The sequence below is a fragment of the Taudactylus pleione genome, unplaced genomic scaffold, assembly GCF_031769625.1.
Source record: "Taudactylus pleione unplaced genomic scaffold, aTauple2 ptg000093l, whole genome shotgun sequence".
Lineage (NCBI taxonomy): Eukaryota > Metazoa > Chordata > Amphibia > Anura > Myobatrachidae > Taudactylus > Taudactylus pleione.
The window spans coordinates 30,761,930-30,775,002 of record NW_028284495.1 but is presented as its reverse complement, the minus strand read 5'-3'; the positions used below and the strand labels follow the sequence as shown (position 1 = coordinate 30,775,002).

Genomic DNA, 13,073 nt, shown 5'->3' with positions numbered 1-13,073 from the left:
GTAGGCAGTACAGAGTTGAATGTTTAAGGCCATATCCAATAAACTGTGATAAGTTGCAGATGTACAAAAAGTTTTCACCGATGCTAACTTCACACAAAATCGCATTGTGCTATCCTATTGGCTGCGGCTTTTTGCAATCAATAGCAGCACCATCTCAGAGCAGGTGAAAAGTTTTGCAAAAACCCTATTTTTGGCTAAAATTTGGGGACTTTGTTCAGAACCCCCCCTTGGACACCCTCCCTAATGACTAATTAAGCAAAAATAATAATTCGGCCAATTTTGGGGTGAAAAAGTAAAAAGTGGTGGAAAATGGGTTTAAAGTAGTGGAGTAAAAGTAGTGGAATAGGTATTTGGGGGGTCTATGGATGGGATAGGTGTTTTGGGATTGCAGGTGCAAATGACAGGTGTATTTTTAACAATTGTTAAAGCTACAGTTTTAGGACACAAAATATACTTACACCCATTTTAATGTACCCCAATTTAACTACAGCATTTATTTTTTTAAATTATAGCGTTCTATAATTTTTTCACTGTTACATAAAAATTAATATAACAGCCAATATAAGAACCGCAAACCCTTTGATTACGTCCCTTAAAAGATTTCTATACTGTTACCCAGTATTAGTTGGATTTTTTTTTTTAGGGGTACAAGCAGTTTTCCACATTTTCACCTGTACTTTTCGCAGCCAACAGCACGGAGAATTTTCACATGAAAGCCGCATTGCGTCTTTCGCAATAGGGTAGCGCAAATAGCGGAAGTGTGCATATGTGCGAAAAGTGCCGAATTCGGACCAACGGTATGCTATGTTTACACATGCGAAAACGTAACATTTTTTCATCTAATAGGATATGGTCCTTAGCATTTATTATATTTATTAGAAATACATATTAAAATAACTTTCACATACAACGGCACATAAAGTTAGTGAAATATGTTACACACGTTTTTTCCCTTTAAACATTTGCTGAATCTCTCTTACCTTTCGTCCCGTCATATTTTGGTGAGAAAGAGCACCTGGACGCAGCCAGGAACAGAAATCATTTTTGCTAATTCGAATGAGTGTGGTAAATTTGTGAAATAAAAAAATGTGGATATCTGTGCCAAGAAATAACAGAACATTCTATGTTCCCTCACACCACACATTATACACTTACAGATATGTCCAGTTGTATCTTTGCCACAAACGGGTAAGCATGCTGCGTTCGCACCCACAACCCTATAGGACTGCATGGTGTGAACGCAGTACGTGGCATGGCGTACCATGGCGCATGCAGCCACGGCTAATAGAGATGCATGTGCACGTTTGCAGCATGAGTGGCAAGGATGCAAGAAGACACATCTGTATGTTAAACTGATACATAGGGGCAGATTTCCAGTTATGATAAGAAATCTGTGCTTATTTTTGCTTGGACCTCTAATATTTAGTGTAGTTTTAGTACATTCTGATAGGACCTCTCAACTAATTGAATTGCCCCATAGAAGCTAGTCTGAGGCATTTCTGGGAGTGCTAATATTCCAAACTTCTTTTTTGGTGAATTATCTGCACTTTCCACCCTTAAATCTAAACAATGGGAGCAGTAAATTTGATTTAGTCCCATAAGGTTTTATTTCTGTTTGAGTTCCCTATGTCAGAAAATAAGAGTTATGGTACAACAAACCTTTGTTAACTCTTTCTTCGAGGTCCATAGGGTCCACAGGAATTACCTTGGGGTATGTGGTTGGAGTGATCCAGGCACCAAACAGTTACAAGCTTTAGCTCCCAGGATGCACTGGGTCCTCCTCCATATATATCCTGCCCCTGGCTACAGGCACTCAAGGCCTGATTCTGACCCAGATGCTGAGCCACGAACGCGCGCTATGGGCAATTGTCGCCCGTCTGCGCATGTGGCAAAATGTGCATGCGCGAGCCACTCACTACGATCGGGAATTGTGCGCTTGTTGTACACAGACTGGACGCTACTTTGAGTGTCAGTGCCATTTGTGGGTGGTGTCAGGGGAAGGTCTATGTAAACTAGAGATGAGCGGGTTCGGATTAGTTCGGTTTTTCCTGCAAAAAAATGGGTCTCAGAAAGAGGCAAAACGTCATCTTTCATGAACAAACATCATCCAGGAATGATGATGTTTGTCCATGAAAGATGATGTTTTACCTCTTTCTGAGACCCGATTTTTGGCGGGAAAAATCCGAATTAATCCAAACCCGCTCATCTCTAATGTAAACGGGGGTGTGGATGTGTGAACGCAGGCGTGCCTGATTAGCATGGAGGTGTCATTGTACACGTCACCTGGTTGTACTTCAGCCTGCAGTGATCGCAGTGCTTGCGGCAGGGTAGGATCTACCTCAAGGGCTACGAGCAGCTCCGATGGCTTTCGATGTTATGGATATTACATACAGTACACTTCCTGGAGATGACGTGTGCTGCAAAGGAAAAGGAGGTGTCTTTAGACCGGCATGTGTTCGCATTGCCATCACTCTGACAGAGGGCGTCTTTAAGCCTTGCGATCACGGAATTTGCACACCCTGCACCTGATGGCTGCGAAAGTGCCCTGCTTTGCGTACGGGTCTGAATCACCCCCAAAGTTTGTTACTAAGCCCAAGGCAGGAGAAGGCAAGAGGAGAATGAAGGACAACTGTACCACAGAAACACTCTCTCTAAGAAGAGGGAATCATTGAAATACAAAAGAAAAGATTACCCAATAACACCAGGTGCGTTAGGGTGGGTGCCCTGTGGACCTCGAAGAAAGAGTTAACAAAGGTAATTTATACCATAACTCTTATTTTCTTCTTCGGGGTCAATAAGAATTACCTTTGGGATGGCCCAAAGCAGTTCCTTTAAGGGTGGGGACGCTCCTGTTTAGTAGAAAGGAGAATCCGACGTCCAAAGGAAACATCATGAGAGGCAAATAATTCAAATGCGTAATATTTGAGAAAAGTGTGGACGGAAGACCACGTGGCTGCCTTGCACAATTGTTCAACAGAGGCACCAGGACGAAACGCCCACGATGGTCCCATGGATCGAGTAGAATGTGCCATCACTGTTTGGAGCAGATAGATCAGCTTGTGTGTAAGCTTGTGAAATTGTCATACGAAGCCACCTAGCCAGAGTCAGTTTATTAGCTGGCCAGTCTCGCTTATGACAGCCATACAACACAAAAAGAGAATCTGATTTCCTAATGGAGTTGGTGCGATCCACGTAGATACGTAGGGCGCGTACAACATCCAGAGAAGCTTCACCTACAGAGAGGCCTGAAGACTGGAAGGCTGGAATCACAATTTCTTCATTTACATAAAAGCAGGATACTACCTTAGGAAGGTAACCCGCCCTGGCAGCTCTATCCTGATGAAAAATCAAAAAGGGAGATTGACAAGAAAGGGCTGACAAATCAGTGACCCTGTGGGCAGAGTCGATAGCAAAGACAGTATTTTTTTCTTGCTATCAACCACTTGAAGTCTACTGATTTCAGGGGTTCAAATGGGGAAGCCTGTAGAGCCCTGAGAACCAAAGACAAATCCCACGGAGCTACTGGTGGGACAAAGGGAGGCTGAACCCTCAAAACACCCTGAAAAAAAGTTCTATTTCAGGCAGCGGGGCGATCTTTCACTGAAACCAAACAGAGTGCAGATGCCCCGTACCAGGGGAGCCTGTGGTTGTGGCCTGAGGCCACGAGGTCTACCTCTGGTAGTCCCCTGTCCACTATGCTCTGAAATACATCTGGATGAAGAGCCCACTCCCCGGCGTGTATATCCTGCCGACTTAGGAAGTCCGCTTCCCAGTTGAGGACTCCTGGTATGAATATTACAGAGATTGCTGGAAGATGACATTCTGCCCAGACTATGTTTGTCACGACTTTGCGTGCCTTCCTGATGGTTGAGGTAGGCTACTGCGGTGGCGTTCTCGGCCTATATCTGGACAGGCCTGCCCTTCAGTATATCCTGTGCCTGAACGAGTGCTCTGAATACTGCACGCAGTTCGAGGATGTTTATGGACAGGAGACCCTCCTTGGTTGTCCATCTTCCTCGAAATGTGTACCGACCTGTCACTGAGCCCCATCCGTGGAGGCTGACATCGGTAGTGAGGAGCACCCAATCTGGAATCCAGAAGGGGCGACCCCTGTTCAGACAAAACGTCTGCAACCACCAAGAGAGGGACAGCTGAACCTCTGGAGAAAGACGGATCATCTGACCTTATTAACTGGTACTTCCTGTTCCACCGGGAGAGGATCAACTGTTGCAGTGGTCTGGAGTGTAACTGAGCATATTCCACCATGTCGAAGGTGGACACCATGGACCCTAGAACCTGCATCGCTGAGTGGACAGATACTGACTGATTGCGGAGAAATCTGTGAATCCGCAGTTGAAGAGCCACAGTCTTGTCTTCTGACAAAAATATCCTTTGTGCCAGAGAATTCAGGTCTGCATCTGAAAGCACCATCTGTTGCACTGAAAAAAAGCAATGACTTTTTCCAATGTTTGATCCAGCCGTGTCTGCGTAGACAGGCAATAATCAGTCTGAGATGATGCTGCAATACTTGTGGAGATTGTGCCAATATCAGGAGATCGTGCCAATATCAGAAGATCGTCTAAGTATGGCTGAATCCTGACACCCTGAGGTAGGCCATTACTGCCATTATCTTGGTAGACACCCGCGTGGCTGTTGACAAACCAAAAGGAAGCGCCTGAAATTGGAAATGTTTCTGCAGAACCGCAAACCGCAGAAACCTTTGGTGAGACGGTGTAATTGGCACATGCAGATATGAGTCCTAATTGTCTAAAGGACACTATAAAATCCCCCAGTTCCATTAGCAAAACAATTGACCGAAGGGTTTCCTTCCATACGGAACTTGAGACCTTTCAGATTCAGAATAGGCCGGTGGGACCCATTGGGTTTTTGGATCAAAAATAGGTTGGAATAATAACGCCAGATTATTACCCCTGAATCCAGCAGGGAACGAATGGCCTGCTGGAGGGCCAAGGTCTTTGTAAACTCCGCCGCGGAAGCTGTGCAGAAAAACCTTTGCGGGGGATTTCTCCAGAAAGTAAGGGTGTACCCTTGAGAGACCAGGCGTCTGTTGTTGTGAGATGCGAGGTATCTAAAAACTGAAGAAGTCAGCCTCCCACCCTGGGATTGACTAGGGGGGAGGCCCGCCCCATTAGGTTGTGGGTTTATCGCCTGACTTGGAAGCCGGACATCTGTTTGCCCATGATCTCTTAGTTTCCAGTCTCTTACGAGAACTGGTTCTAGAGGAAGACTGACCTTTTGATTTTCCTTGCGGCTGAAAGGACTGCCGTCTAGGTCTAGGGGTAGACGTTGATGGCGCACCAGCCACTTTAGAAGCTACCACCATAGCTACAATTTTATCCAATTCTGTGCCAAACATAATGCCTCCCGTAAACTGCAGGGATTCCAGAGCCTTCTTGTACCCTGCATCTGCTTTCCAGTCCCTTAACCATAGGGCTCTGCAAACAACAACTGAGGCAGCTGTCGCCTTAGAAGTCAGAATACCGGCGTCTAATGCCGCCTCTCTCAGGTAGGAGGCTACCTCCTTGATATAGGAGATAATTGGCAGCTGTTCTCTGGAAGAGTATTTTCCAGTACCCCCGTCCATTCTTCAATGGCCTTCGATACCCATGCCGTGGCCATAGCCAAGCGTGTAACAGCCCCTGAAAGAGAAAAGACCGCCTTGAGACAGGCTTCAAGTCTTCTATATGTGGAATCCTTAAGGGAGGATGTAGATGGTATGGGTAATGCTCCTGATCAGATGAGCCACATGAACATCTACCGTCAGCAGAACTTCCCACCTAGCGCATTCGTCCGGTGGGAGGGGGTATAACCTTTTTTTGTCTATCCGGAGAACTCCATGCTTCCCCCATAAGTTCAGAGAGATGCTCAGATTTAGGAAACTCAGCCTTAACAACCTTCTGGCGTTTGAACGCCGAAGCATTCTTAAGCTCTGGCTCTTCACTATCTATGTTTAAAACAGCTTTGACCGCCCTAATCAAGGAGGGAACATCTGCTGTTGGAAAATGGTCCTCCTCTCCTTAGAGAGACTCTTGAGAGGAGCCCTGTATGTCCTCACACTCGTATGACGTTGATGCGAAACCTGCACTTGTTGGTTGGTATAGGATAATGGTAGTTGCTGACACTATAGAGATAATAAGGCAAAAGAAGCTACCGCACTAGTTCTTAATCGACAACCCCCTCAAATTATCTATTGAAAGAGGGGTGTGCTGCCAACTACCAATAATCATAACAGAAGAACACAGAAAGCGGTAGTTTAATGGTGCACCAACCGATTTGATAGATTTAAAATATAACTTTTAATAAGTATTATTTAAGAAAGACAATTCCCCTCCGGGAATAGGTTGACGAAGTATTGAAAATAATAATAAAGTGAAAAAATTAAATAAAAATTATGTTAAAACCAGTGTGGCAGGGATATAGTCATAGTCTATTGACTGTATTGACTAAGCGCAACAAACCCCATATACAGCTAAACTTACACTAATGGAATATTAGAACTGCTGTAGCTATTCCATAATATACTAATAATCTCCACCAGTATTAATTATATACACTGATGTTACAATGTGGCTTAAAGTTAAATAGACAGCTGTTTAAAGCTGTTTACACTATATCGCATAACACGCTGATAATTGCCCCGGCAGTCAGATACATTCACTGCAACCGTGGTTAGCGTTGATGTTGTTTTATTTAATAAAAGTGTTACCACCAGTGGATCAGTATGAGCAGCTATATAAAGTCACTATAGTGAGTTATATAATAGACTACTAATTACCACCGACAATCGGGTACATTCACTGGAGCCGTGGTTAACATATAGCATATATAAAGGACTGCCACAGCTATTCCATAACACGCTGACAAATCTCCACCAGCATTCAGATCTATATACTGATGCCGCGGTCAGCGTTCAAGGCTGAGTCTGTAGTGTGACTCAGAGTGAAATATACAGTTACTAATAGCTGTTACAGGGTATCACATAGCACGCTGGTGAATACCACCGGCAGTCAGATACATTCACTGCAGCCGTGGTTAGTGTTACATATGTGGTCCACAGTAAAAATAACATGTATTAGAACTGCTGTAGCTTTTCCATAATATGTTAATAATCTCCACCAGTATTAATTCTATACACTGATGTTACAGTGTGACTTAGAGTTCAATAAACAGCTGTTTCAGGCTGCTTACACTGTATCACATAACACGCTGATAATTACCCCCGGCAGTCAGATACATTCACTGCAGCCGTTTATGTTGTTATTACTTAATAAAAGATGTTGCCAATAGTGATTCAATATGTACAGCTATATAAAGCCACTGTAGTGAGTTATACAATATACTACTAATTACCACCGGCAATCAGGTACATTCACTGGAGCCGTGGTTAACATTAAACATAAATAAAGGACTGCTACAGCTATTCCATGCCACGCTGACAAATCTCCACCAGCATTCAGATCTATATACTGATGCCGCGGTCAGCGTTCAAAACTGAGTCTGTAGTGTGACTCAGAGTGAAATATACAGTTACTAATAGCTGTTACAGGGTATCGCATAGCACGCTGATGAATACCACCGGCAGTCAGATACATTCACTGCAGCCGTGGTCAGCGTTACATATGCGGTCCGCAGTAAAATTTGATCCCTGACACACGCACACCGATGCGCATTTCGCCCGCCTAGAGCTTATTCATGGTAACAACCCGATACCTGGGTTGATAAGGTTTAAATACACTCACCTGTGTCTTTCAGCCTAACAGTCAGCCAATCAAATCTCCGTCAGTACGGAGACTCAGGGAAAGGATTGCTAGGTGTTAGTTGAAATCTACACCAGACAAAAATAATGGATACTAGAAAGGCTGATACTAGCTTAGCCACAGAGCTAAGGTAAGCCATCCAAGGAGAATTCAATACTATGAGCATGCCACATCTAACAGATGTTGGATAGAGTAATAAACTAATTCAATTATATATTAAATTATTACCATAATTGTCTTATATGTCAAAATTCATTATTAAAATAAATTAATTAAATTATAAAAGTATGAAAGTGAAATATAGTGATACGTGCAAATTGAATAAGTGAATAAAGACAAAAAACTGATAAAATAAACGTTGTGAAAAAATGGAGAGATAAAAAATAAAAAACAAGACTCAAATTAAAGTGTAAAAATAAGTGTGAAGAAGTTGATCACAAAATCGTGTACAACACTTGATTATATTAACAATTATAGTGATGTGATAAGTGACATAATACATAACTCTTATTCCTACTTAGAAAAAATTAAAATATTAATTATAATTTCAAGTTAATGTAATTTAACTAAGGAAAACAATCTTGTTGAGATGCTTCTAAAAGTTGTTCTATTTATAAAAAGGCAGAATAATTATTCCTCTCATTGAGGCCCAAGGGGCAAACACTGCCCATCAAAAATATGAGACGTGCTTCGCGTCTCAAAATCACCTCTAATATCCCGCTTGACTTTCTCCATCACAAAGGTTTAAGAAGACGTGGATTCCCTTGATGGTAAGCCAAAAAATGTTTGGCCACCGTGGTCAATGTTTTAAATTTCTTTTGATCGGAATCAGCATTCCGAATGTTGCCTGCATGTTCTAATAGCCTCTGTTTAAAAGGTCTACTAGTCATGTCAGACAATAAAATACATTTTGTGAATTGCAGTTCAGGAAATCCTGAATCTGCCAGACATGATTAAATTTGTCCACAAAGTGTTTGGTGTTCACTGTAAACTGACAAGCCTTGCAGTGTCCACAGCTGAAAAAACCTTTGACTGATGGTTTGACTGGGGCTGGTTGGTAGTGGCTATGTACAAGTGAGTCCTTTTGTAACATCAGTGTATATACTTAATACTGGTGGAGATTATTAGTATATTATGGAATAGCTACAGCAGTTCTAATATTCCATTAGTGTAAGTTTAGCTGTATATGGGGTTTGTTCCGCTTAGTCAATAAACTATGACTATATCCCTGACACACTGGTTTTAACATCATTTTTATTTAATTTTTTCACTTTATTATTTTCAATACTTCGTCAACCTATTCCCGGAGGGGAATAGTCTTTCTTAAATAATACTTATTAAAAGTTATATTTTAAATCGATCAAATCGGTTGGTGCACCATTAAACTACCGCTTTCTGTGTTCTTCTACTATGGAGATAATCCCAGATCTCCTACAGACAATGATAACATATACAGTTATAGTGCCTGCGCTAGTTTGCGTAATTCTATAGGTGCCTAATGTGACAATGAATACGTATATGTAGATCTAATGATACTAAGCACACAAGGATAATAGGTGGTTTTAATGGATCCAGTAAATACTACAACAAATCAATTGAGAAGTCACAGTGCTCTCTAATTTGAGGAGTAATGTATGCAGGATATGGTACAGGGAATGGGTAGTATATGGGAGTATAGGGTGAAATGAACGTAGAAAAATGGGGGGGATAAAATAGTGAACAATGTCCTCTACATATAGGAAAAATGTAAATACACAGTGCAGACCGAATGAATGTCCTGGGGGGGTTGCGCTCTGGAGGGGCGGCGTCCCGTGCCCTCCGGTCCGACAACTTACCCTTCTTCTTGCTGTCAATGTTAATCCTTGTGTGAAAGGTTCTTTGAGGTACTCACACTCATCCGACGATGCATCAGAGTCTGCAGGCTGGATGGAGTGATAGGAGGAAGCCGGCCGCCTTCTAGTTTTAGGCTGTACCGGTCTGGCTGGTTGCAGCACTTGCTGAAATGCAGCAGGGGACAAAGCCATATGCTGACTTGAGTGGGCATAAACATCCATCCAGGACGAAGGCATAAACATAGTAGGTTGCAGCTGCTGAGGGTACCCCATAGTAGGGGCCGGCATAGGAGGAGATAACCGGTTTACAACCTGCGCCATGATCTGGGAAAAAGAAGCCCAAGGGGGTTCCTGCCCAGGAGCTGGTAGACTTGACTGATGTTGTGACTCTTTGTAACAGTAACCACACAATCCATTCTGCATGAAATCTTGAGGGGACAAACCCGCCAGACAGGCCATACATGAAACCAGCACAGGGGCATTCGCCTCCTGCTTACACAAGTCACATACAATATATATATATATATATATATATATATATATATATATATATATATATATACACATATATACACACACACACACACATATATATATATATATTTATATACACACACTCACACATATATATACATATATACATACACACATACACATGCAATAAGCTCTTAGTCAACTGCGAACAGCACAAATGCCAAGTAGGATATTGAGCTCTGTATAACCTGGCCACCTAAGGACAGGTATACAGGAAGACTGGCCAAACCTCATGAGATTCGCAGCCACCGAGAGCACCAGAGAGTAGTCTCTGGCCGTCTCATATACAGGGAGGAGCAAACCAGACGCGGGAAACCTTTCTGGACCTGCGTCTGGGTTGGGGGAGGGGCAGCCGGGGAGACTGACTTATACATGGCCACCGCCATTATCATCCTCGGCTGCCAGTTTTCATGCCCCGGTGGTCTAGTGGGGGAGGCAGTCTACACTGGTTCCTCACGAAAGCGGCCTCCGGCAGGTTCTTACCGCCAGAGTTACGGACTGCCACGTGGTTCCCTGCCGTTAGTGGCTGGTAGGGTACCACCTTACCTGCATTCCCGATGTCTCCGGCTGCAGTCCTGGGCTCAGCGCTCACCCCGCTGCCAGCCAAAATCACCAGTTCCCTCACTGGTCTTGCGGTGATGGCGGGGGTAGACGGAGCAGCAGCATGGGCGTCCATCCGAATGCCTAGTGCTGCTTACTCATAGGCAAAAAAAAAAACCTGCTTGGGACTGTCGAGGCAGTACCCTGTTCACAAGGTGCACTCCTGCGCACCAAACAAAAAACTGAGTGCCTGTAGCCAGGGGCGGGGTATATATGGAGGAGGACCCAGTGCATCCTGTGAGCTAAAGCTTGTAACTGTTTGGTGCCTGGATCACTCCAACCACATACCCCAAGGTAATTCCTGTGGACCCCGAAAAAGAAAGATTGTTAATTTTGTTGAAGCTGTGTTATTGGAAAAAATTGTTGCGCTGATATAACCTCAGAAATTATCAGACCAGTACCGTATATACTCGAGTATAACAAGAGATATGGTAAGAACTTACCTTTGTTATCTCTGTTTCTACGAAGTCCATAGGGTCCACAGGGTTGACCTTGGGGTATAGGTTGGGAACCAAATCCGGGCACCACGCAGTTAAAGCTTTTAGCTCCCAGGATGCACTTGGGTCCACTCTCCCTATAACCCCACCCCCAAGCCAGAGGCACCTCAGTTTGTAAGTTGCCAAAGGCCGGAGGAGGAGAGAAAAAGAGAGAGAAAACTGGAACACTCGATAACCATACTCACAGAAATGGGAGATGGAAAACCGGTGACCAGCCACACAGCCCATTCGAAACCAGGTGCGTCAGGGCGGGCGCCCTGTGGACCCTATGGACTTCGTAGAAACAGAGATAACAAAGGTAAGTTCTTACCATATCTCTTGTTTTCTACTTCAGGGTCCATAGGGGGTCCACAGGGTTGACCTTGGGGATGTCCCAAAGCAGTTCAACCAAGGGAGGGGACGCTCCTGTGCTGAGAGGAGAATCCGCCGCCAAAAAGGAAGCATCCGGAGAGGCAAAGGAAACCAATGCCTAGAACCTTAAAAAGGTGTGGACAGAAGACCACGTGGCCATCTAGCAAGGCAAAACAGCCAAGGCGCCACAGCGAGCCACCCACGAGGGTTACATGGCCCGAGAAAAAACAAGCATCAACAACAGAAAGGCCTACCCATGGGTAGGCCCCTGAAGAAGACATACGAGGCCGTCCAGCCAACATTTGGCCATAGGCCAGCCATCCTTTCCTGTTAAAACCAGAAATTTCAGACCACCAATAAGGAGTCCGATTTCCGTCAGGAACCTGAACGGATCACATAAATCCACAGAGGCCGGACCACAGTCAATGAGGCCACACCAGCCGAGAGGACTGGGGACTGAATGGCCTCACCATAAGTTCCAGAATAATATGGAACCTAAAAATCACTAAGAAGAAACACAGGGTGAGAGCAACTCACACCCTGACAAGATGCCCTCCAGAAGAGGGAGCCACATGAGAACGCTCCCAATTCCGACACTCACCTGGGTGATATAAACTCCCTGAGAGAAAGAGAGAAAGCCAAAGCAATAGACCATGTAATGGCTATCACAACCAGCGGTTCCATTAACTTTCCCCGGAGTTAACGAAGAACCACTACTAACTCCCAAGGAGTCCCTAGGGAGGACAAATGGAGGCATAATCCAGAAAACACTCCAAAGGATGAACTGGATATCAGAGCGGAGCAATTCCATATCTTAATCATACTGACAGTGTAGAGATCCGCACTGTCAGGAAGGCCAGGCCGAGGGTGAAACCCAAGCCAGCCGGAAGGAATGCCAGAATATCTGGAAATCCTGGACCCCAGAGGATCATATCGACAGGTATAATACCATAAGAATTATGGCTGCCACAGTTTGTGGTAGGTCCCAGCAAAAGCTGATCCATGTGCTCTAATCATTCCAACGATGACAAAGCCAGGGAAGCCGTAAGACCACTGTAGGGACGCAGTCAAAGATAAACTACCCAGGTCCAAGGCAAACCCCAGGACCCTGAGAAAACAGGTCTGGGCAGTGAAGCATCAGGAATGGAGTATCGATGGAGAGACTCCGAAAAACCAAGTACCCCTGACATCTGGGGCAATCAGGAGCCACCAGCAGGAAAGCATCTCCGTCTCGATTGAAACACTTCCCTCGAGGAAGAATGGAGACCGGAGAACACAGGTACGCAAATTGGAAGAACCACTTCACCGACAAAGAGTCACTGAAGGTTGCTTCAGAATCCCCAGAGTTGGACTGTAACACCATAGTGTGATAGAGTCAGAAGGCCATGAGGGTCACCTCAGGAGGACCCCCCCCCCTGCTCACCAGGAGATGAAACCTCTCTTGGGGAAGAGACTAGTCCCCTGGATGCACGTCGTGATGG

The 13,073-nt window shown here is 44.5% G+C and overlaps 1 protein-coding gene across 2 annotated transcripts in view; it reads right to left on the bottom strand.

The window, feature by feature from the left end:
- The window catches only part of SMCHD1 (structural maintenance of chromosomes flexible hinge domain containing 1), a 397,862-nt gene that overhangs the window by 154,250 nt on the left and 230,539 nt on the right, over nt 1-13,073 (bottom strand). The gene's annotated exons all lie outside the window — the stretch shown is intronic.